The following is a 25,192-nucleotide window of genomic DNA, read 5'->3' as shown; positions in this document are numbered from 1 at the left end:
TTACTTAATCTTCATTGGTTACTCTTGTATATCCTCAGCAAAAGCAAATAAGGCCTCTGCTGTCTTGAATCTTACATTCTAGTAAGAATAAATAGGCAAGAAACATATAAACTAAACACACACACACACACACACACACACACACACACACACACACACACACACTGATTCATTAGTAATAAGTGCCACATGGAGAATTAAAACAGAGTGATGTGTTAGAGTGGTTGATCATGGAAGGCCTGTCTGAGGAGGTGACATATACATCATGATGTAAATAACGTGATGGAGCTGCCTATGTGAAGATCAGGAGGAAGAACATTCCAGGCAAAGGCAGCAGCTGGTGCAAAGGCCCTGGGCCAGTGTGATTGGAGTAGAGAGATCAAAGGAAAGCCCAGAAGGAGATGAGAGTAAAGCAGTGGTCACAACTCATATTGGGATTTGGGACAGGTAAAGAGATTGGATTTTATTCTAAATGCAGTGGAGGCCTTGGAGAATTTGAAGTCTTGGGTGACATGATCTGGTTTGTAATCTTAATAGTTCCTTGTGGTTACTTTGTGGAGAATGAAATGGAAAGTAGTGTGAGTGAAAGCTGGGAGACCAATGGGAAGGCTTCTGTTGTTGTTGAGATAAAAGATGATTGAGAGGAGTGAAGATGGAGCAAAGTGGAGGAGTTCAAGATACGTCTGGGAGGCACGCTGGCAGAACTAACTGATGGATTGGATCTGGGGGTTGAGGGACAGAGAAGAAAAAAGGATGACTATGTGCTTTGGGCTCAAGCAACTCAGTTGATGGTTATGCTGTTGATCAAATAAGAGAGTAGCAGAACTGGTGGTGAAAATCAAGAGTTCTATCTTGGTTTCTTAAAAAAATTTATTTTATTGATATATAGTTGATTTACAATGTTGTATTAATTTCTGCTGTACAGCAAAATAATTCACTTATATATATATAATACATACACACACACACACACACACACACACACACATTGTTTTCCATTATGGTTTATCACAGGATATTGAATATAGTTCCCTGTGCTGTACAATGGAACTTTGTCGTTTATCCATTCTATATATAATAGTTTGTATCTGCTAACCCCAAACTCTCAATCCTTCCCTCCCCCCACCCTTGGCAACCACAAGTCTGTTCTCTATGTCTGTTTTGTAGATAAGTTCATTTGTGTCATATTTTAGATTCCACGTATAAGTGATATCATTTGGTATTTGTCTTTCTCTTTCTGACTTCACTTAGTATGCTAATCTCTAGGTCCATCCATGTTGCTGCATATGGCATTATTTCATTCTTTTTTATGGCTGACCGCTACATTCCATTGTATATATGTACCACATCTTCTTTATCCATTCATCTGTTGATAGACATTTAAGTTGCTTCCATGTCTTGGCTATTGTGAATAGCGCTGCTGTGAATATAGGGGTGCACGTATCTTTTTGAATTATAATTTTGTCTGGATATATGCCCAGGAGTGGGATTGCTGGATCATGTGGCAACTCTATTTTTAGTTTTCTTTTTTGAGGAACTTCCATACTAGTCTCCATAATGGCTGCACCAATTTACATTCCTACCAACAGTGTAAGAGGGTTCCCTTTTCTCCACACCCTCTCCAGTATTTGTTATTTGTAGACTTTTTAATGATGGCCATTCTGCTTTCTGCCTGTGGACGCCACCGAGTAAGCATCATTGATGTCTCCCCCCAGCTCCACTGCCGTCATGTGTAAGTCAGAGTCTCCCAAAGAGCCCGAACAGCTGCGGAAGCTCTTCGTCTGAGGTTTGAGCTTTGAAACAAGCGATGAGAGCCTGAGGAGCCATTGTGAGCAGTGGGGAGTGTGCACAGACTGTGTGGTAATGAGGGATCCAAGCATCAGGCGCTCCAGAGGCTTCCGGGTTGTCATGTATGCTACTGTGGAAGAGGTGGATGCGGCCATGAAGGCAAGGCCACACAAGGTGGATGGAAGAGTCGGGGAACCAAAGAGGGCCGTCTCAAGAGAAGATTCTCAAAGACCTGGTGCCCACTTAACTGTGAAAAAGATTTCTGTTGGTGGCATTAAAGAAGACACTGAAGAACATCACCTAAAAGATTATTTTGAACAGTATGGAAGTGATTGAAATCATGACTGACCAAGGCAGTGGCAAAAAGAGAGGCTTTGCTTTCGTAACCTTTGATGACCATGACTCCATAGACAGGATTGTCAGTCAGAAATACCACACTGAATGGCCACAACTGTGAACTAAGGAAAGCCCCATCTCAGCAAGAGATGGCTAGTGCCTCATCCAGCCAAAGAGGTTGAAGTGGTTCTGGAAGCTTTGGTGGTGGTCGTGGAGGGGGTTTTGGTGGGAATGACAGCTTTGGTCGTGGAGGAAACTTCAGTGGTCGAGCTGGCTTTGGTGGCAGCCGTGGTGGTGGTGGCTATGGTGGCAGTGGGGATGGCTATAATGGATTTGGTAATGATGGGAGCAATTTTGGAGGTGGCGGAGGCTACAACGATTTTGGCAGTTACAACAATCTTCAGATTTTGAACCCATAAAAGGAGGAAACTTTGGAGGCAGAAGTGCTGGCCCCTATGGTGGTGGAAGTCAGTACTTTGCCAAACCATGAAACCAAGGTGGCTATGGCTGTTCCAGCAGCAGCAGGAGCTATGACAGTGGCAGGAGGTTTTGATTACCGCCAGGAAACAAAGCTTAGCAGGAGAGGAGAGCCAGAGAAGTGACAGGGAAGCTACAGGTTTGTGAACTCAGTCAAGCACCGTGGTGGCAGGGCCTAGCTGCTACAAAGAAGACATGTTTTAGACAGTACTCGTGTATGGGCAAAAAAACTCGAGGACTGTATTTGTGACTAATTGTATAACAGGTTATTTTAGTTTCTGTTCTGTGGAAAGTGTAAAGCATTCCAACAAAGGGTCTTAATGTAGATTTTTTTTTTTTTGCACCCATGCTGTTGATTGTTAAATGTAATAGTCTGATCATGACGCTGAATAAATGTGTCTTTAAAAAAAAAATGATGGGGCTTCCCTGGTGGCGCAGTGGTTGGGGGTCCGCCTGCCGATGCAGGGGACATGGGTTCGTGCCCGGGTCCGGGAGGATCCGGCATGCCGTGGAGCGGCTGGGCCCGTGAGCCGTGGCCGCTGAACCTGCGCGTCCAGAGCCTGTGCTCCGCAACGGGAGAGGCCACAGCGGTGAGAGCCCCGTGTACCGCGGAAAAAAAAAAAAAAAAAAAAATGATGATGGCCATTCTGACTGGTGTGAGGTGATCCCTCGTTGTTTTGATTTGCATTTCCAAGAGTTCCATTTTGAATGCTAAGTTTGATATCATTAGACATTTGGATATAAGAGTCTCGGGTTCCAGAGAGAAGTCAGGACTGGAGATACAAATTTGGGCTTCATTGGAAATGATATTTAAAGCCATAGGGTGGGGTCCAGCTACCTGTCCTTAGCAAGATAAAATGTTTAGAGGTCAAGAGAAGAGGAAGAGCCAGCAAAGTTTAAAAAGGGATGGGCAGTGAAGTAGGAACACCTGGAGAGTGCTATCATGGAAATTAAGGGAAATGTTTTGACAAGGATAGAATATCACCTGTGTCAAACGCTGTTGTAAGATAAGCTAGAAAAATGGCCAGTGAATTGGGCGACCTTGAAGTCACTGGTGATCTTGAGAAGAGAGGTTTCAGTGAAACAGTGGAATGGAAGCCCCGGTGGAGAGAGGTGAGGAGAGATTGGGAGGAAGGAAGGAGAGACATTGACTAGAAACAGCTCTTTCAAGAAGTTTAGCTACTCACCTGGGAGTCGGGAAACCTGCATTCCAACCCTGTATCTGCTGCGTTGTACCTTCGAGATAATTGTTTATGTGCCTGTCTTAAATTCCATTAGAATGGGCAAGAACTTTGACTTCGATTTTCCTAGCATTTGCAGAGTTCGTGGCACACAGTAGGCGCTGAATCATATTTGTTGAAGGAATGGATCAATGGATTAAGGAATATCCTACTAGAGTAGAAACACTTTAGGCTCAAGACAGTGTCTGATTCATCTTCCTCAGGCTCATGTACACTAGTGGGAATGCAAAAATATCCCTGAATGAATAAATGAGTCTGGTAAATTTGGGAGTAGAGTAGGGGAGCTTGGTGTGGAAAGGTCAGGGATCGGGGCTGTTTAGACCAGGATTCCCGTAGGAAAAGTCTATATGGGGTCTTGATGAGGCTTCAGGGAATGCCAGCCTGCCTGCAAACCACCCTACCTGTCCAGTGATGCCAGAAATAGGGGCCAAGGTCAGTTCCATGATTTCCTTCAGATGCTGCTTGAGGCACGTCAGGGACTTGGGTTCATTCATGCTGAGGTGCGCTCTGGGTCAGTCGGGAAGGATAAATGACTGGTACCTTGTATAATGTTGTAGAGAATGGGGAGGGGAGGGTTTGTGGTGCACCGTCACTCCTCAGATAACATCCTAGCTGTCTCCTGCGCTTGCCCTTTCCTCTGTGTACTTCGTATGTGTCACAGGAGGTATAGGGGCTGCTTCTGTTTTCCTGCATATACCATGTCCTCCTTTGCTTCCATGTCCCAGTACATTCTGTTTCCTCTGCCTAGAATGCCCTCCTCTTTTCTGCCTATTTCCCAAGCATTCTTCATGACGCAGCGAAAGTGTCATGGTCTCCAGGAGGCTGTCCCTGACACCTTGGTCTGGCTTAGGTGCTCCTCCCAGGCTCTCCCTGATCACTCTGAGCTTCCTTCTCTATTACCATCAGGCTGAAATGTAGTTGATTATATTTCTCTGTCCCCCACACATCAAGTGCTGAGGTTCATGGGGATAGAGACATCTTATTCATCTCTGTTTGCTTCCAGCTTCTGTTGGTATGTGGAAAGTCTCAATAAATATTGGCTGGAGAAGTGAACGAACGAACGAATGAATGAATGAAACTGGCAACAATTGACTATTTAATTGTGTCTTGAGTATGAAACAGGAAGGGAAAATGAAAGAGGGACATAGAAGCCACACCATTTATGACACAGTTCTGCTTCGGCGGGTCTTGTTTCCTTACTCCCTTGAGTGGGTACCTCATCATAGCTGCCAGAGCCTTTTTTCTATATCTTTGAAGGCACAGTTCTGCTTCTCATGGCTTATGAAGATGCTGTGGATTTCATTTCCAGGATGTCCTGTCACCAAGGTCTCCCTGTAAGGAGGGTCAGTATAATAGGGTTTTTACCTGCAGAGCGTATTATATGAGTGTCCCCAGCAGCCTTATTGGGTTAGCTTCCAAGCCCCAGGGGCAAGATTAGACACTGGAGACAGTATGATGGGATGCACTACAGCCACAGATATTTCAGATATACTTGTACAAAAAGAAATCATGTTTTGAATCTAACCTTGCCTCCAGAACCTCTCATTGCTCCATCTTTGGTGAGTCTGAGGCATTTTTCCATTTACATGCTGGTTCCTGTCTTGATTCTTCTTCCAGGGAATAGCTCTTACCCTGGTAAATTCCTAGGAGACTGTTACATTCCCCTCAGATATCATTTGTGTGTAGCCTTGTGATAGATTATAGAAATGGCTCCCAATTCTTCCCATGTCTGTTGTGCCTTTCAAGTGTGACTTTACAACCCTTCCCATGTTGACTCTTGGCGTGGCCATCTAACTTGCTTTGGCTGATGGGACTTTAGCAAACATGATGTAGGCAGAGACTTGGAATTTGCCTTCTTTTGCTGGTTTTGGGAACCCTGTGACTGCTATCACGTGAGGAAGCCCAGGCTGGACAATGAGAGACCCAGGGCTTAGTCCTCCGACTTCCCTGGCTGCCAGTTACCACTCAGGTGAATGAAGCCATCCTAAACTACTCAGGCACCAGCAGGTCTACCACCCGACCACAGACATAAGAAAACCCACCCGAGATGGACTGACGTTGCCTGGCCCAGAACGGCCCCCCTAACCTGCCAATAGGGAGCTGAATAAATGGCTGGTGTTAAACCACATGGTTTTCGATTAGTTTTTACACAGCAAAGGCTAACCGACAGCAAGCCTTTGGTATTTTGACCCTCCTTTCCCCTGAATTTATGTTCCCATGTTGATTTGTTTGTGTTACGGCACAATGTCCATAATGCTCTCTGGATGACTGTTTATAAGTCTACCTTCCCAGTAGACCTTGGATACTCCGAAAGCAGCAGTGGTGTCTGGAGGGCTAATAGGATTTGCTCACCTAAGGCCTATCCCAGCGCCTGGACCAAGAACGCACTCTGGAAATGTGGACGGGCCAGATGAGAATGTGCAGCTCAGTTGTGATGTCTTTGGGTCTTGGCTTCTGTGTCACCAACAGTCTCTTCACTTATTTCTTCCCCACTCCCCAGCTAGGTATCCAAAACCTGATGTTTGCTATACGCGTGACATTTTGTATTTTCACATTCTCTTTTATAGTTATGGTGGTCTTTTTCCCATCCTTATCCTATCTTTGTGTATCTATAGATAATAAAGTCCCCCAAGTTTTTTAAAAATAGGATTATATAGTCATAAAAGATACTGCCGGAATAAATCCTTTAGATGGAATCCAAGTTTCCTTTTTCTAAATTATAGTTTTCAAATGGCATTACATGATGATTGATTTATATTTTCTTTGATTTTATTTTCAATGTGGAAGATTTATATTCTCAAAATGAACAGTTTTTACACTGAAAGCTATTAATTTCATCTTGTCTAAGGTGATAACTTCAAACAAATTCATTTAATGTGTAGCTTCGGTAAAAATCTATGATTGATTGTTGGCATTTTGGGAACCGTAGAAAGTCAGTCATATGAAGGAGTCCTTCAGAGTCAGAATGAAGGAAGAGGAAGGTAACTCAGGTAATAGTCATTAACAACTCCCCAAGAAATTTTTGTTGGATAAATGCCCAGTGGAGGATTAAATGTTGCCTTGTATCAGTCAGACTCTGGGCTACATGCTGACCGTCTCTTTGAATCTTCCCAACAGCCCCACGCGGTAGGTTCTATTATCACCATTTTACAAACGAGGAGAGGCTTAGAGAGTTTAATCAGGTTACCCAGAGTCAGAACCTGGAATCAAACTTGGGTGTATCTGATTTCAGCGCTGGCGTCTTAACTCTTATGCTTCACAGAGAAGTGGATAGAAAATGTGGTCTATTCCTTTTAGGTCATGTATCCTCTTTTGAAGATAAAAATCAGATAACATATCTAGACCTTGGAGGTTCATCTAGGAGCATGATATCAGCACCTTGAAATATTCTGTACAGTGATAGCATAGGGACCGACCTTGGTGTGTATGTTGCTCCATACCCATTCCTAACTGCCCAGAAGTTCCAGGTTTGGCATGTCAGTGGTCAAATTAACAGACAAACAGAATCAGTGAGTGTTAAAACTGGAAGGGACCTGTGCTAGTTCCCATCTCCAGGTCTTACTCTCTACCCTTCTCCACTCTGTTCTCTTCCCTGGGAAACTGATATGTTCTTTGACTTCTTGTTGAGTTCAGCCAATGGCAAGTCCAGGGAAGGATATCAAAGGGAGATCCAGCCCTTCCTGCAAGGTGATCACCTTGCACTGACTGTGCCCCTTGATGGGAAGTCGCTGCTCCTCTCAAGGTGGCCCTTGCTACATGACTCCTTCCTTTTGGGTCCTGTAACTGCCTCCTTCCCTCCTGCCTTTGGACCTGGGATGGTGATTATTCTTTTGTGGCTGCCCTGTCCTTTGTAGTTTCCCTACCTCCTGCCCATACCTCCGTAAATAGTCACCTTGAATTATCCTAATTTGAGTCTATTTCTTGCTGAGACCCTGATTGATAGAGAATTCTAGAGATTATGTAGTCCAACCTTTACATTCTATAAAGAGAAAACTGAAGTACAGAGAAAGTAAGTACCTGCTGAAACAACTAACTAAGTGGCAGAACCAGAACTTGGAAGGCACACTGGACTGACTTGTCCAGTGACTCCAGTGACAAAAGACAGTGACTGGCACAACATAAGTTGAGGAAGTTGTTCATTTATTTCCCTTTTTTGTAGAGCAACTTTTCTGGGTCACATCTTCCTGTGATGACTTTGGGCCATGTCATTGCTCAACCGCACTTGGGCAACTTCTCAGCTATGACTTTTGCCTTACCTTGGGTGCTCTAGAATAAAAAAATTCATGAATAGTCTTCTGTGTTTATCTGGTTACAAATTGAAAAGCAGTGTAGGCGGGTGGTTTGTGTGCGATTGTAATTGTCTTTCAGGGTAAATGCTTTTTGTTCTTTAGGAAAGGCAGGATTTTCATCAGCTTAATAACATCCACAAACCAATATGGCAGTGAATCAGGTTCTTACCATCAAGGGAAGAATATCATTACACTGTTTATTGATACCAATTATTGAACTGTATTCAAGTTGTAATTACTGAAACTTGGCTTTTGTCAATGTACTAGTACAAGATAAATAGTCAATAAATAAAAGTCTGTTGAATTATTGAATGAATGAATATTCTTATTGTTTAGTGGGAGAAGGTTTAAAGTTAGCAGTAGCACCTAATCTGTCTAGAGCAGGGCTTCATTCTTTGACCTCTCAGGTGTTCTCTGTTGGCTATTGAAATCTGATAAATTAATTAAAATTTTATTGACGCCCTTTTTTTTCTTGTTCCTTTTCCATACCTGTGTTGATATAGAAAGAGCACTGCTTTCAGAATGGAAAGGCCCTGCTTTTTGTTCTCATTCTGTGACTTCCTTAGTAACTGTAAGGTATCATTTCACTCTCCCCGTTGTGAAGTTGGGTTGGTAATACCTTTCTCTTAGGGTATTTTGGTGGTAAAAATAAAAATGTATATGCAAGAGTGCTTTTCTTGTAAGTTGTGGAGATTGTTGCTTTTACTGTAGTATTAGGGTGTTACAGCTGTTCTTTGAAACAACAGACTTGGCAGGACTGTGGGGTCTGTGTTGATGTTTTAATCCTTGTGTGTACTAGTTCAGATGCTTGGGATCCTCTCCCGGTATCTGTAAAAGTCACTTGTAGTTCTTATGATTCTAAAGAAATAACTCAAGAAAATGATCAGAAACCACATTTCCTATAGTGGATATTCCCCTTTTGTGGGTTGGGTCGTTCTAAGAGCCTCCAAGTCCTTGCTCCAAATGATAATGGTCTGAATTCATGTTCAGTTCCTCTTCTCATCAACTCTTTCCCCCGCAACATCTCTTTCAACGTGTTGGGGTCCTTTTTTTTGCGGTACGCGGGCCTCTCACTGTTGTGGCCTCTCCCATTGCGGAGCACAGGCTCCGGACGCGCAGGCTCAGCGGCCATGGCTCACGGGCCCAGCTGCTCCGCGGCGCTCCGCGGCATGTGGGGTCCTCCCGGACCGGAGCACAAACCCGCGTGCCCTGCATCGGCAGGCGGACTCTCAACCACTGCACCACCAGGGAAGCCCAAGCCGTTACTCTCTTAATCTGCCTGGGAACAACTTAAAAGATCTGTATTATTTTATTATGTGGAACAATTTGTTTCCTTTCAGCCCCTTTCTCTCTCATCAGATTAGCCTAGAACCTTCCCTTTCACGACCTAGAATGACTTTTTTCCCCCAGAGGTGAATTCTTCACTTTCTTAGAACACAGAAGCAGCTGGAGTAAACGTTTCCCCCTTTTTCAAAATAGGAGATTTTCCTTCCTGATAAATATAGATGTAGTTATGATTAATAAAATGCAAATTTACTTAAGAGCATTTAAGCTATCATAGCTTTTCGTCATTCTGTATTTTTTCAGACAACCGATACTAAAAGTACAATTACTACTAAGTGTGGGCTTGAAAAATGTTTTGACATTTAAAAGGGGTCCTCATTTTTGAAGGAGGATAGGAATCCCTGGGATATACCTTTTAGATTGTGAGATACTGCCTGCACTCTATTCCTCCCCAGAACTAGTGGGAAGCTAGCTGGTGCCAGTATAAGTGAGGTTCTTTGAGCAGGATCTAGGATGGAACTGAGGGGTTTTGTTTCAGGTTTATACAGTGAAGAATAAGGCTGAACTAAAGCTAGTGTCCAGAACAAAAGTGAGCTTGGGAACCACGAGGACAGTTCGAAGCAGGTAGGCCACAGAAGTAGAAACCATATATCAGGTTAAGCCTTCATGGGGCAATTTGGGGTTGTGACTCCAAATTACCCACAAATCATTGGCTGTTTGGGAGAAGTTATGGCGGAATGGGGTATGCTGTTCAAAGACAATGTCCCAAACCCAGCAGATCCCTCTTGACTTGGTTCCCAGCCCTAGACATGTCTGCTTGCCATAGTGGATAAAGAAGCAGTATTTGTGAAAAGGAAGTAGGAGAGATTTTTTGGGAGGGAGCGCAATGAACACGTATTTCCATAGTGGTTTTTATTTCATCTTTTCATTGTTGTTTAACAGCTTTAGTGAGGATAATTTACATACCATAAAATTTACGTGTAAAGTACACAGATCAGTGATTTTGGGTGAATTTACGGAGTTGTGTATATATCACCTCGATGCAGTTCTGGAAAATTTTCAGTACATCCCCCAATTCCCTGTGCCCTTATTTCCCATTTCCCATTCCTAGGCAACCAGTCTTCTGCTTTCAGTATTCATAGATTTGCCATTTTTTTTGAAATTTCATGTAAATAGAATCATACAATATGTGGTCTTTTGTGTCTTGCTTCTTTCAGTTGGCATAATATTTTTGAGGTCCATCCATACCGTAGTATGTATCAGTAGATCATTCCTTTTATACACACACACACACACACACACACACACACACACACACACATATTTGCAGAATAGTATTCTGTTGAATGGATATACCGTGTTTTGTTTATCTACTCAACAACTGAAGGACATCTGAAATGTTTCTACTTTTTTGGCTGTTATGAACAGTTCTAAGTCCTCGTGTGGATATTGTTTTTATTTTTCTTGGGCAGATAACTATGAGTGGAATTACTAGTAAGAATATGTTTAACTTTCTAAGAAACTATCGAACTATTTTCCAAATTGGTTGTACATTCCCAAAATCGATGTATGGGAGTCCAGTTTCTTTATGTTCACACGTCTTTTTTGCTTATAGCCACTTTAGTGGGTGTATAGTGGAATTTAGTTGTCATTAAATTTGCATTTTCCTATCCATTCCTGATTTTGAGCAATTTATTAGCCAATCGTGTATTTTCTTTGGTGAGATGTCTATTCAAAACTCCACCCCCCTTTTTAGTTGAATTGTTTGTGGGGTTTTTTTGTTTTTTTTTTTTTGGTACGTGGGCCTGTCACTGCTGTGGCTTCTCCCATTGCAAAGCACAGGCTCCAGACGTGCAGGCTAAGCGGCCATGGCTCCCGGGCCCAGCCACTCTGCGGCATGTGGGATCCTCCCGGACCGGGGCACGAACCCGCATCCCCTGCATCGGCAGGCGGACTCTCAACCACTGTGCCACTAGGGAAGCCCTGTTTGTGGTTTTATTATTGAATTGTAGGAGTTCTTTATATATTCTGGACACAAGTCCTTTATCAGATATATGATTTGCAGATATTTTCTTTCATCCATATATTTTCTTGGTAGTATGTGAATTATTTTATTCATTTATTGTTGGCAAATATTGATTATCACTTACTGTGGAATGGATTCTGTTCAACACTTTGGGAATAGAGAGCAAACAAACCAGACCAAATCCTCGTTCTCACAGAACCTTGGATCTAGTGGAGGGACTCAAACAACACATAAACTAAAAAGTGTAATAGTAAGTAATTTGTGCTTTGCAGCAAATTAAAACATGGTGAGGTGAGTAGAGAAGTGCCTTTTTAGAGTGAGTGGGTCTGGGACACATTTTCTCCAGTACTTGGACACTTGAACAAAGACCTGAATAAAATTAGGCTGTAAACTGCATGGCTGTCTATGCAAAGGGTCCCACTCATAATCTTTACAAATCATGACTCTAAATTTCATTGCTCTGGGACAAAGTCCTAGGTCATGCACACCAGGGATGATATTCAAGGTATTTAACTGTGACCACTGACCAATTACAGTGGATGTGGGTATTGGGGCTGGATGATGGAGATAGTGGGGGCCACTCAGAGAGCGTGGGGCAGTAGCTGTTTGCCAGCTAGAATGGAAGTATTATATTAACAAGTGGTACAGTCATACCAGTGTATATACCTGGTATGAGATCAGACTCACACCAGACATTGTCATGCAATTTGAGGGAAAGAGGAGTTGAGTCAGGGGAGGGTCTCAAAGTATCAGTGTGGAAGCACCAAGAAGAAACCAACCCAGAGTCTGGCCGGTGGACAGGGGACTTTTAGGGGTCCTGATCCAAGGCAGACAGGCATGGAGGCTCAGCACGGCTCGAGGTCTTTCTCTAGAGTATTAACTCACAACCTGGGCTCCTATGAGAATCATCTGGAGAGCTTTTAAAAAGTGTCTGCACCTGGGTCCCAATCCAGGCCAGTCAAATCAGAATATCTGCAGGCGGGGCTTAGGCAGCAAGCATGTTAAAAGCGCCCAGATGATTCTAATGGGATCTACATTGAGAAGCCCTAGGGAGAACCCATTTTGCTTTGAGCAGGATTGCATCCAGTCCTGAAGGAGATAAGTAAAATGAAGATACTGTGGAGCATCTGCAAACATGCCTTCTTGTGTTGCTTGAGGAAAAGCAGAGAGAAGCAGCAGCAGCAACTTCCGTTTTTTGAGCACTCGTTAAAGCACATGACTTCATGTAATCCACTAATTATTATCCTGGTAGACTTTGTTCCCTTTATACACGTGAGCAAACTGAGGCTCAGAATCACATGATTACATGTGTGATTACTCAAGATCACACAGTTCATAAGGGGAAGAAGTCCTCCTTTTCAGAGGATGAGCGTTCTTCATGTGACAGTCCTGGAAACCTTCAGTTTCTTATTGCAAACAGAATTGCAAAACCTGAAGTTTGGAAAAGAGGCTTCCATGTTCCCACAACGTATGGCCCAAGAGAACAACGTTAAAAGTCATACTTTGGGGCTTCCCTGGTGGCGCAGTGGTTGAGATTCCGCCTGCCAATACAGGGGACACGGGTTTGTGCCCCGGTCCGGGAAGATCCCACATGCCCCGGAGCGGCTGGGCCCGTGAGCCATGGCCGCTGAGCCTGCGTGTCTGGAGCCTGTGCTCCACAACAGAAGAGGCCACAACAGTGAGGGGCCCACGTACCACAAAAAAAAAAAAAAAAAAAAAGTCATACTTTGTATTCTTAGCATATTTTTTTCTATTTTGATTATTGTTATTTTTGGTGTAGTTCTAACAAGATTGCTTATCTGGTTTCCCAGTTGTCAGATTAGAGGCAGAAAATCAGAAAATGGAGAGGAGTTCATCAAGGCAGGAGCATTAAAATGGCACTAAGTTAGAGGCAGAACTTCAGAGTAAAGGAGGAAACAGCTTCCTCCTCTGAGATGAGTGCGTTGAACTGGTTAATCTCTGAGTTCCCTTCCAGCTCTAAAATTCAATGTATTTAAGATAAAATTTATAAAAAGCTGCCAGAAACACAGACAAGAATGAGAAAAACCTAGAAATCTGGACCCAGTCTGGAGGAAATAATCCTAGAGAAACCAATAGCTCTTGAGAGCATGTGAGAGCTGTGTCACAGGCAGCAGAATACTTGATTCTTTGGATGATGGCACTGAGTCATCAGGAAAGCATTAGATTTTGTTCTGCATATGCTGTTTCAGGATGCAAAGAAAGCACATTACTTTTGAAAGATTTAATTCAAAAATGCTTATCAAAATGTTTGCTTCCCAAACGTGTACTGTTTGAACAAGCTGCTCAGTGGGACATCTTCCTTGATATATTTTCCGTGGTTTTATGGGGGTTTTGTTCCTCAGTGGAATAATTCAGATAGTTATGACAATATCTTGCATCTACTGGTTTATACTAATTCAAAGTATTTTTCCATCCTAGATTCTAGTTGGTACTTTGACCAGGTTTCTAGTTCTTGTTATGGTGTGTGCTTGGTACGAAGCATGCTTGCAGTGCTTCTCACATGGCGTTATGGTGAGCTGACTATGAGTCTGTTAGACTCACGGCTACTTGAGAGCAAGGACTGGGTCTTCTTCATTTTAGTTTCCTTTGAATATCGATCAATGTGTGTTAGACCAGCGAATCAGCAAATGAATGAACTGCAAAAGGATAAAGTCCCTCAGTGGCCCTGCCCCTATCCTGTAGACTTGTCTTTCACGAGGCAGTGTCTCTTGTTTACCTTTCTTTCATGCCCATCACCCCTCCCCTGTTTTTTTTACTGCACTCCAAAACAACCACTGAAAAATAAATCCCCACATGCTGGCTGTAGAAAGTTTAGAAAATGCATAAATGAATACACGTGAAAAGGAAAAAAAAATCACCAGGAGTCCTGTTATCCAGAAATAACCATCACTGACCGTTAGGGGGTATCCTTCCAGTCTTTTTTCCTAGACATTTCTTATATAACCCAGGTGTCAGCTGCCACTCAGCCTCGTCTCTGAGCTTCCCCAGAAGAATCCACTTGCACAGAAGTATTTATAAGCCATTTCTAATGTATTGTAAATTTTCTTTGGCAATGGAGTTTTTGTTTTCCTTTTAATCCTCCTCTCGCTTTTGTGGGCTCCCATCTTACTAGATCCTGCCTTCTTCCACCTACCTCTTTCCTAGACTTCTACTATCTTATGGAAGATACTATTTTATTTTTCATTATTCAGAGAACTTTTAAGCTTTTGCGCTCATACCATCAGTTTACTTAGTAAATTGTGGTAGTGGAGGTGGTTGAAGGAGGTGATAATTTTTTTTCTCTTACATATCAATGTCTTTCGAAAGTGGGTTCATGCTTATTTTTCTCCCCCCATTTAAAAAACTGTGGTAGGGTACAAATAAAATTTACAATCTTGACCATTATTAACTGTACACTTCTCTTCATCTTGCAAAACTGAAATTCTGTACCCATTAAATAACTCTCCATTCTTCTCTCTCCTCAGCCCCTGGCAACCACCGTTCTATTTTCTGTCTATGAATTTGACAACTGCAGGTACCACATCTGTGTGGAAATCAGACAGCATTTGTCTTTTTGGGAATGTTTTATCTGTCTCAGCATTATGTCCTCAAGGTACATCCATGTTGTAACGTGTCGGAATAACCTTCCTCTTTAAGGCTGGATAATATTTCATTGTATGGATATATCACATCTTGATGATGCATTCCTCTGTTGATGGACACTTAGGTTGCTTCCACCTTTTGGCTATTGTGAATAATACTGCTTTGAACATGGGTATACACATGTCTCTTCAAGACCTTGCTTTCTGTTCTTTTGGGTGTATAACCAGAAGTGAAATTGCTGGGTTATATGCTAATTCAATTTTTAAATTTTTGAGGAACCACCATACTATTTTCCACAGCAGCTGCACCATTTTAAATTCTCACTGTAGATAGAATTTTATCTCTTGCTGTTTTCATTTAAAATTATTTTGGGTGCAGTTACCCCACAATTAAGTCATTTTTCAAAAGTATGTCTTTTGGAGACTGCATAATTGTGTACCATAATTTATGTAGTTATTTCCCTATTTATTGATATATTCAGGTTATTTCTGGGTTTTGACTGTTATTAAAGAGTATGATGAAAATACTTGTTGGTGTCTTCCCGCCACCACTGCCGCCACTGTCACTGCCGCTGCTACCGCTGCTGCTGCTGAGGCTGAGGAGTTTGCCGAAGCCCTGGCCTCAGAATCAGCCCATTCTTACCGCCCGCGCTACAGGCACCAGCTCCGGGAGCACTGACCACTCTGACCGGTGCAGAAGCAGGAGCTGCCTCAGCCTGTGGAGCAGCGGGGATGGCGCCGGCTCCCCTTGCCCTCCCTAACCACTTCCTTTCATTGTCTCAGTCATGGGGAATGCGGCGACCGCCAAGAAAGGCAGCAAGGTGGAGAGCGTTTGCTTTAGACAAGTGTTTTAATACCTCCAAGCTGTACTATAAAACTGAGAAGGATGAATTTGATAAAGAGGCTGTGATCTTTTCCAGCTTTATAATTCAATACATATATTTCAATGCATATATATTATATGTTATATATATGTTATATATATGTTATGTTATATGTTATATATGTTATATATTATATACAATACACATATGTATTATAATTCAATACATATATAATACACTTATTAAAAGAAAGAAGGTATATTTAAAAAGTAACAAGACTTGGGAATAAATTATAGAAGGCTCTCACAAAATTATGTGGGTAGAGAAGTGGCAAGTGAGCCTCAGTGTGAGCAAATACAAGAAAATGTATTTAGGGGAAATTATTGATCTGTACTTAAAGAATGATAGCCTCTGATCCACCAAAGGGCAGACAGCAGAAGCAAGAAGAACTATAGTCCTGTAGCCTGTGGAACAAAAACCACATTCACAGAAAGACAGAGAAAATGAAAAGGCAGAGGACCATGTACCAGATGAAGGAACATGATAAAACCCCAGAAAAGTAACTAAATGAAGTGGAGATAGGCAACCTTCCAGAAAAAGAATTCAGAATAACGATAGTAGAGATGATCCAGGACCTCGCAAAAAGAATGGAGGCAAAGATTGAGAAGACGCAAGAAATGTTTAACAAAGACCTAGAAGAACTAAAGAACAAACAAACAGAGATGAACAATACAGTAACTGAAATGAGAAATACACTAGAAGGAATCAATAGCGGAATAACTAAGGCAGAAGAACTGATAAATGACCTGGAAGACAGAATGGTGGATTTCACTGCTGCAGAACAGAATAAAGAAAAAAACAATGAAAAGAAATGAAGACAGTGTAAGAGAATTCTGGGGCAACATTAAACTCAACAACATTCACATTATAGGGGTCCCAGAAGGAGAAGAGAGAGAAAAAGGACCCAAGAAGATATTTGAAGACATTATAGTTGAAAACTTCTCTAACATGGGAAAGGAAATAGCCACCCAAGTTCAGGAATTGCAGAGAGTCCCAGGCAGGAGAAACACACCAAGACACATAGTAATCAAACTGAAAAAAATTAAAGACAAAGAAAAATTATTAAAAGCAACAAGAGAAAAATGACAAATAACATTCAAGGGAATTCCCATATGGTTAACAGCTGATTTCTCAGCAGAAACTCTACAAGCCAGAAGGGAGTGGCATGATATATTTAAAGTGATAAAGGGAAGAACCTACAACCAAGATTACTCTACCTGGCAAGGATCTCATTCAGATTTGATGGAAAAATCAAAAGCTTTACAGACAAGCAAAAGCTAAAAGAATTCAGCACCACCAAAACAGTTCTACAACAAATGCTAAAGGAACTTCTCTAAGTGGGAAACACAAGAGAAGAAAATGACCTACAAAAACAAACCTCAAAAAATTAAGAAAATGGTAATAGGAACTTACATATTGATAATTACATGTGAATGTAATTGATAATCACATGTGAATGGATTAAATGCTCCAACCAAAAGACACAGACTTGCTGAATGGATACAAAAACAAGATCCATATATATACTGTCTACAAGAGACCCACTTCAGGCCTAGGGACACATACAGACTGAAAGTAAGGGGATGGAAAAAGATATTCCATGCAAAAGGAAATCAAAAGAAAGCTGGAGTAGCTATACTCATATCAGATAAAATAGACTTTAAAATAAAGAATGTAACAAAAGACAAGGAAGGACACTACATAATGATCAAGGGATCGATCCAAGAAAAAGATATAATAATTTTAAATTTTTATGCACCCAACATATGAGCACCTCGATACATAAAGCAAATGCTAAAAACCATGAAAGGGGAAATCGACAGTAACACAATAATAGTAGGGGACTTTAACACCCCACTTACACCAAGGGAAAGATCATCCAAACAGAAAATAAATAAGGAAACACAAGCTTTAAATGACACAACAGACCAGATAGATTTAATTGATATTTATAGGACATTCCATCCGAAAACAGCAGATTACACTTTCTTCTCAAGTGCACCCAGAATATTCTCCAGGATAGATTACGTCTTGGGTCACAAATCAAGCCTCAGTAAATTTAAGAAAATTGAAATCATATCAAGCATCTTTTCTGACCACAACACTATGAGATTATAAATAAATTACAGGGAAAAAACCCGTAAAAAGCACAAACACATGGAGGCTAAACAGTATGTTACTAAATAACCAAGAGATCACTGAAGAAATCAAAGGGGAAATCAAAAAATACCTAGAGACAAATGGCAACAAAAACATGACAATCCAAAACCTATGGGATGCAGCAAAAGCCGTTCTACGATGGAAGTTTATAGCAATGCAATCCTACCTCAGGAAACAAGAAAAACCTCAAATAAACAATCTGACCTTACACCTAAAGGAACTAGAGAAAGAAGAACAAACAAAACCCAAAGTTCGCGGAAGGAAAGAAACCATAAAGCTCAGAGCAGAAATAAATGAAATAGAAACAAAGAAAACAATAGCAAAGATCAATAAAACTAAAAGGTGGTTCTTTGAGAAGATAAATGAAATTGATAAACCTTCAGCCAAACTATCAAGAAAAGAGGGGAGAGGACTCAAATCAATAAAATTAGAAATGAGAAAGGAGAAGTTACAATGGACATGGAAGAATACAAAGCATCCTAAGAGACTACTACAAGCAACTCTATGCCAATAAAATGGACAACCTGGAAGAAATGGACAATTCTTAGAAAGGTATAACCTTCCAAAACTGAACCAGGAAGAAATAGAAAATATAAACAGACCAATCACAATCCCTGAAATTGATTAAAACTGTACCAACAAACAAAAGTCCAGGACCAGATGGCTTCACAGGTGAATTCTATCAAACATTTAGAGAGGAGCTAACACCCATCCTTCTCAAACTCTTCCAAAAAACTGCAGAGGAAGGAACACTCCCAAACTCATTCTGTGAGGCCACCATCACCCTGATACCAAAACCAGACAAAGATACTACAAAAAAAAAATTACAGACCAATATCACTGATGAATATAGATGCAAAAATCCTCAACAAAATACTACCAAACAGAATCCAACAACACATTAAAAGGATCATATACCATGATCAAGTGGGATTTATCCCAGGGCTGCAAAGATTCTTCAATATATGCAAATCAATCAATGTGATAAACCACATTAATAAATTGAAGAATAAAAGCCATATCATCTCAATAGATGCAGAAAAAGCTTTTGACAAAATTCAACACCCATTTATGATAAAAACTCTCCAGAAAGTGGTCATAGAGGGAACTTACCTCAACATAATAAAGGCCATATATGAGAAACCCAAAGCAAACATCAAACTCAATGGTGAAAAACCTAAAACATTTCCTCTAAGATCAGGAACAAGACAAGGATGTCCACTCTCACCCCTGTTATTCAACATAGTTTTGGAAGTCCTAGCCATGGCATTCAGAGAAGGAAAAGAAATAAAAGGAATACAAATTGGAAAAGAAGAAGTAAAACTGTCACTGTGTGCAGATGACATGATACTAAACATAGAGAAGCCTAAAGATGCCACCAGAAAACTACTAGAGCTAACCAATGAATTTGGTAAAGTTGCAGGATACAAAATTAATGCACAGAAATCTCTTGCATTCCTATACACTAACAATGAAAGATCAGAAAGAGAAATGAAGGAAATAATCCCAATCACCATTGCAACAAAAAGAATAAAATACTTAGGAATAAACCTATCTATGGAGGTAAAGGACCTGTACTCAGAATATATGACACTGATGAAAGAAATCAAAGATGACACAAACAGATGGAGAGATATACCATGTTCTTGGATTGGAAGAATCAATATTGTGAAAATGACTATACTACCCAAAGCAATCTGCAGATTCAATGCAATCCCTATCCAATTACCAATGGCATATTTCGCAGAACTAGAACAAAAAATCTTAAAATTTGTATGGAGACAAAATAGACCCTGAATAGCCAAAGCAATCATGATGGAAAAAAACGGAGCTGGAGGAATCAGGCTCCCTGACTTCAGACTATACTACAAAACTACAGTAATCAAGACAGTATGGTACTGGCACAGAAAGAGAAATATAGATCAATGGAACAGGATAGAAAGCCCAGAGATAAACCCACACACCTATGGTCAACTAATCTATGACAAACGAGGCAAGGTTATACAAAGGAGAAAAGACAGTCTCTTCAGTAAGTCGTGTTGGGAAAACTGGACAGTTACATGTAAAAGAATGAAATTAGAACACTCCCTAACACCATACACAAAAGTAAACTCAAAATGGATTAAAGACCTAAATGTAAAAACGGATGCTATAAAACTCTTAGAGGAAAACATAGGAAGAACACCCATTGACATAAATCACAGCAAGATCTTTTTTGATCCACCTCCTAGAGTAATGGAAGTAAAAAAACTGAACAAATGGGATCTGATGAAACTTAAAATCTTTTGCACAGCAAAGGAATCTACAAACAAGATGAAAAGACCACCCCCAGAATGGCAGAAAATATTTGCAAATGAATCAACAGACAAAGGATTAATCTCCAAAATATATAAATAGCTCATGCAGCTCAATATTAAAAAAACAAACACAAACAACCCAATGAAAAAATGGGCAGAAGACCTAAATAGACATTTCTCCAAAGAAGACATACAGATGGCCAAGAGGCACATGAAAAGCTGCTCAACATCACTAATTATTAGAGAAATGCAAATCAAAACTACAATGAGGTATTACCTCACACCTGTTAGAATGGGCATCACAGAAAGTCTACAAACAACAAATGCTGGTGAGGGTGTGGAGAAAAGGGAACCCTCTTGCACTGTAGATGGGAATGTAAATTGATACAGCCACTATGGAGAACAGTATGGAGGTTGCTTAAAAAACTAAAAATAGAATTACCGTATGACCCAGCAATCCCACTACTGGGCATATACCCAGAGAAAGCCATAATTCAAAAAGACACATGCATCCCAACGTTCACTGCAGCACTATTTACAATAGCCAGGTCATGGAAGCAATCTAAATGCCTATCGATAGATGAATGGATAAAGAAGGTGAGGTATATATATATAATGGAAAGTTACTCAGCCATGAAAAGGAACGAAATTGGGTCATTTGTAGAGACATGGATGGACCTAGAAACTGTCATATGGAGTGAAGTAAGTCAGAAAGAGAAAAACAAATATCGTATATTAACGCATATATGTGGAATCTAGAAACATGGTACAGATGAACCAGTTTGCAAGGCAGAAAGAGAGACACAGATGTAGAGAACAAACGGATGGACACTAAGTGGGGAAAGCGGGGGTGGTGATGGTGGTGATGGTGGGATGAATTGGGAGATTGGGATTGACATATGTGCACTAACATGTATAACATAGATAACTACTAAGAACCTGCTCTATAAAAAAATAAAATAAAATTCGAAAATACTTGTTTGCTGCTATGATTATTTTCTCAGGGTAATCTCCTGTAAGTAGAAATTATAGGAGTTTGTTATTTTTAATACTTACTGTATATATTGCCACGTTCTTTGGAAAGATAATACCAGTTTAGTTTCCACCACCAAGAGTATGTGAGAGTATGTTTCATTGAATTCTTGTCAACACTTGGTAGTATCATTTAAAAAAAAATTGTTTTTTAAACTTCGACAATTTAAGAAACAAACATGGCATTCTATTTTATTTTGTTGTTTTGATTAGAGATGTCCACCTTTTATCATATCTTATCTGGCCTTCTATTTCTTCTTTTGTGAATTGTCTTTGCCTGTGTGTTCATCTTCATTTTACTGATTTGGAAATAACTTTTATTTCTGATTATAAAAATACTGTGTTCATTGTAGAAAATTTGGGGTATACAAAAAAATATAAAGGAAGTAAAATTTTACTTTTACGACTTAGAGATAAATACCGTTAAAATGGTGAATATTCAAGGAATCTTTTTTCTTTGTATCTCAGTATCTATACTAATTAAAAATTAAGTCATAAGAGCTCTCTATATTTGGAGGCTAATCCCTTTTTTGTCATATATTTTGCAGATATATTTTTCTGATTTATTGTTTGCTTTTTATTTTTGTGTAGTTTTTTTTTTTTTTTTTTTTTTTTGCGGTACGTGGGCCTCTCACTGTTGTGGCCTCTCCCATTGCAGAGCACAGGCTCCGGACGTGCAGGCTCAGCGGCCATGGCTCACAGGCTCAGCCACACCGTGGCACGTGGGATCTTCCCGGACCGGGGCACGAACCCGTGTCCCCTGCATCGGCAGGCGGACTCTCAACCACTGCACCACCAGGGAAGCCCTGTGTAGTATTTTTAATACAGTCAAAACTATCTTGTTTTATTTCTTAGATTGCATTTTTGCTTAGGATGTCTTTATCCTTTGATAATTTAAATATTTGTGAATTATTTTAGCTATTTTGTGGATTTTTTTTTTTTACAGTCAGTTCTTTCATTATTTTCGTTGTTGTAGTAAGGTTTAATACATACTGAGGTCTGTTTCTGGGCTATTATCCTACCTGATTAATTATCAATTCTTATACCACTATCTTGCTGTTTTAATTTTTTATTATCTGATAAGACCATTTATTTCCTTTCCAAAATTTCTTGGCTAAGATCATCTAGGTATTCTTCTAGATGAGCTTTAGAATTACTTGACTCATTTTGAGAAAACAAATATCCTATTATATTTCGAAGATACAATTTCTTTATAAACTTCTACTTTTTAATGACTAATATCTTGCCTGATCATTTTGGGATTATTAATTATGCTTTTAAAAATTATACTTATTTTAAAGTCTCTCCCTGTTTGTTCCAATAATTCTTCCTCTGGTGTTAGGTCTTGTTGAGTTTGGTGATTTTGGTTGTCCCCAAATGTTTTGGAGTTCTTGGTTGTGGACTCATCTTGCCTGTCTGCTAATGGTGTCTCTTTCACTGAAGCAGCCTAGTAATGATAAGGGAGGGAGGATGCATTTCCAGTGGGCTGTTCTACTGGTCAGTGTTTGGGGCACAGGGGTGAGTGGGCAGTGACAGGTTTTGCCTGTCTGTTCCTACTGTGATAACTATCTCCACTCAGATCACACTATTGGTTGCCCTGGATCCCTCTCCTATATCCATTCTACTTCTTAGCTTAGAACACCCCCAGAAGCTCTACCACATTGTTCAGCAGTCATTTTCTCTGAGTATTTTGGACTGTGGTTCCTCTTTTCATCTTATCCAGTCTACTTTCTATCTTTAAGGTATTCCATATGAGTTTTGGTTCGCTGAAGGTTCCCCTTCTTGCTTTCCAACACTGTTGTGGGTTTTTAAAAAAATACTCTTTTATACATCAAGGAATTAGCATATAAGTGTTAAGGCCACAGTTTACACTGGTCTGCAATTCTGAGCTGATCTTATTTTTGTTTGTTTTTTAAAAAATTTGTTTTTAATATAATTAAACTTTTCACTAGCTATACATTAGCATGTGTGTGTATATATATATTAGATATGTTGACATACAACCATATTATATAAATAAATTTATTTTTTTATTGATTTAGGTACCTGAATCCAAGCCCCAGAACTTTATTTTATTTTTTAAAATTTTTATTGGAGTATAGTTGTTTTACAATGTTGTGTTATTTTCAGGTGTACAGCAAAATGAATCAGTTATATATATACATATATCCACTTTGTTTTCTATGTCTGTAACTATATTTCTGTTTTGTAGATAAGTTCATTTGTACCCCCTTTATAGAGTCCACATATAAGCGATATCATATGATATTTGTCTTTCTCTGTCTGACTTATTTCATTCAGTATGACAATCTCTAGTTTCATTCATGTGGCTGCAAATGGCATTACATTGTTCTTTTTCATGGCTGAGTAATATTCCACTGTATATATGTACCACATCTTCTTTATCCATTCCTCTCTTGATGGACATTTAGGTTGCTTCCATGTCCTGGCTATTGTAAATAGGGCTGCAATGAACATTGGAGTGCATGTATCTTTTCAAATTAATGTTTTCTCCAGATATATACCCAGGAGTAGGATTGCTGGGTCATATGGTAGTTCTATTTTTAGTTTTTTAAGGAACCTCCATATCGTTCTCCATAGTGGCTGTACCAATTTACATTCCCACCAACAGCGTAGGAGGGTTCCCTTTTCCCCACACCCTCTCCAGCATTTATTGTTTGTAGGTTTTTTGATGATGGCCATTCTGGCCTGTGTGAGGTGATATCTCATTGTAGTTTTTTTTTTTTTAATTATTTATTTATTTATTTATTTTTGGCTGTGTTGGGTCTTCATTTCTGTGCAAGAGCTTTCTCTAGTTGCGGCAAGCGGGGGCCACTCTTCATCGTGGTGCTCGAGCCTCTCAGTATCACGACCTCTCTTGTTGCGGATCACAGGATCCAGATGTGCAGGCTCATTACTTGTGGCTCACGGGCCTAGTTGCTCTGCGGCATGTGGGATCTTCCCAGACCAGGACTCGAACCCATATCCCCTGCATTGGCAGGCAGATTCTCAACCACTGCGCCACCAGGGAAGCCCTCATTGTAGTTTTGATTTGCATTTCTCTAATAATTAGTGATGTTGAGCATCTTTTTATGTGCTTTTTGGCCATCTGTATGTCTTCTTTGGAGAAATGTCTACTTAGATCTTTTGCCCATGTTTTGATTGGGTTGCTTGTTTTTTTTTGATATTGAGCTGCATGAGCTGTTCGTATATTTTGGAGAGTAATCCTTTGTTGGTTGCTTTGTTTGCAAATATTTTCTCCCATTCTGAGGGTTGTCTTTTCATTTTGTTTATGGTTTCCTTTGCTGTGCAACAGCTTTTACGTTTAATTAGGTCCCATTTGTTTATTTTTGTTTTTATTTTCATTACTCTAGGAGGTGGATCAAAAAAGATCTTGCTGCGATTTATGTCAAGGCATGTTCTTCTGCCTATGTTTTCCTCGAAGAGTTTTATAGTGTCTGTTCTTACATTTAGGTCTTTAATCCATTTTGAGTTTATTTTGTGCATGGCCTTAGGGGGTGTTCTAATTTCATTATTTTACATGTAGCTGTCCAGCTTTCCCAGCACCACTTATTGAAGAGGCTGCCTTTTCTCCATTGTATATTCTTGCCTCCTTTGTTATAGATTAGGTGGCCATAGGTGCGTTGGTTTATATCTGGACTTTTTATTCTGTTCCACTAATCTATATTCTGTTTTTGTGCCAGTACCATACTGTTTTGATGACTGTAGCTTTGTAGTATAGTCTGAAGTCAGGGACCCTGATTCCTCCAGCTCCA

At 40.2% G+C, this 25,192-nt stretch overlaps 1 protein-coding gene and 1 pseudogene across 5 annotated transcripts in view; both read left to right on the top strand.

Annotated features, from left to right (window-relative positions):
• Positions 1-25,192, top strand: part of HTR7 (5-hydroxytryptamine receptor 7) — a 93,352-nt gene that overhangs the window by 19,517 nt on the left and 48,643 nt on the right. The window lies entirely within an intron of this gene.
• Positions 1,595-2,940, top strand: LOC113623191 (heterogeneous nuclear ribonucleoprotein A1-like; annotated as a pseudogene).

This window comes from Aethalodelphis obliquidens, unplaced genomic scaffold, assembly GCF_003676395.1.
Source record: "Aethalodelphis obliquidens isolate GAN/ISIS:26980383/991018 unplaced genomic scaffold, ASM367639v1 scaffold11, whole genome shotgun sequence".
Lineage (NCBI taxonomy): Eukaryota > Metazoa > Chordata > Mammalia > Artiodactyla > Delphinidae > Aethalodelphis > Aethalodelphis obliquidens.
This window is presented reverse-complemented; position numbering and strand designations above follow the sequence as displayed.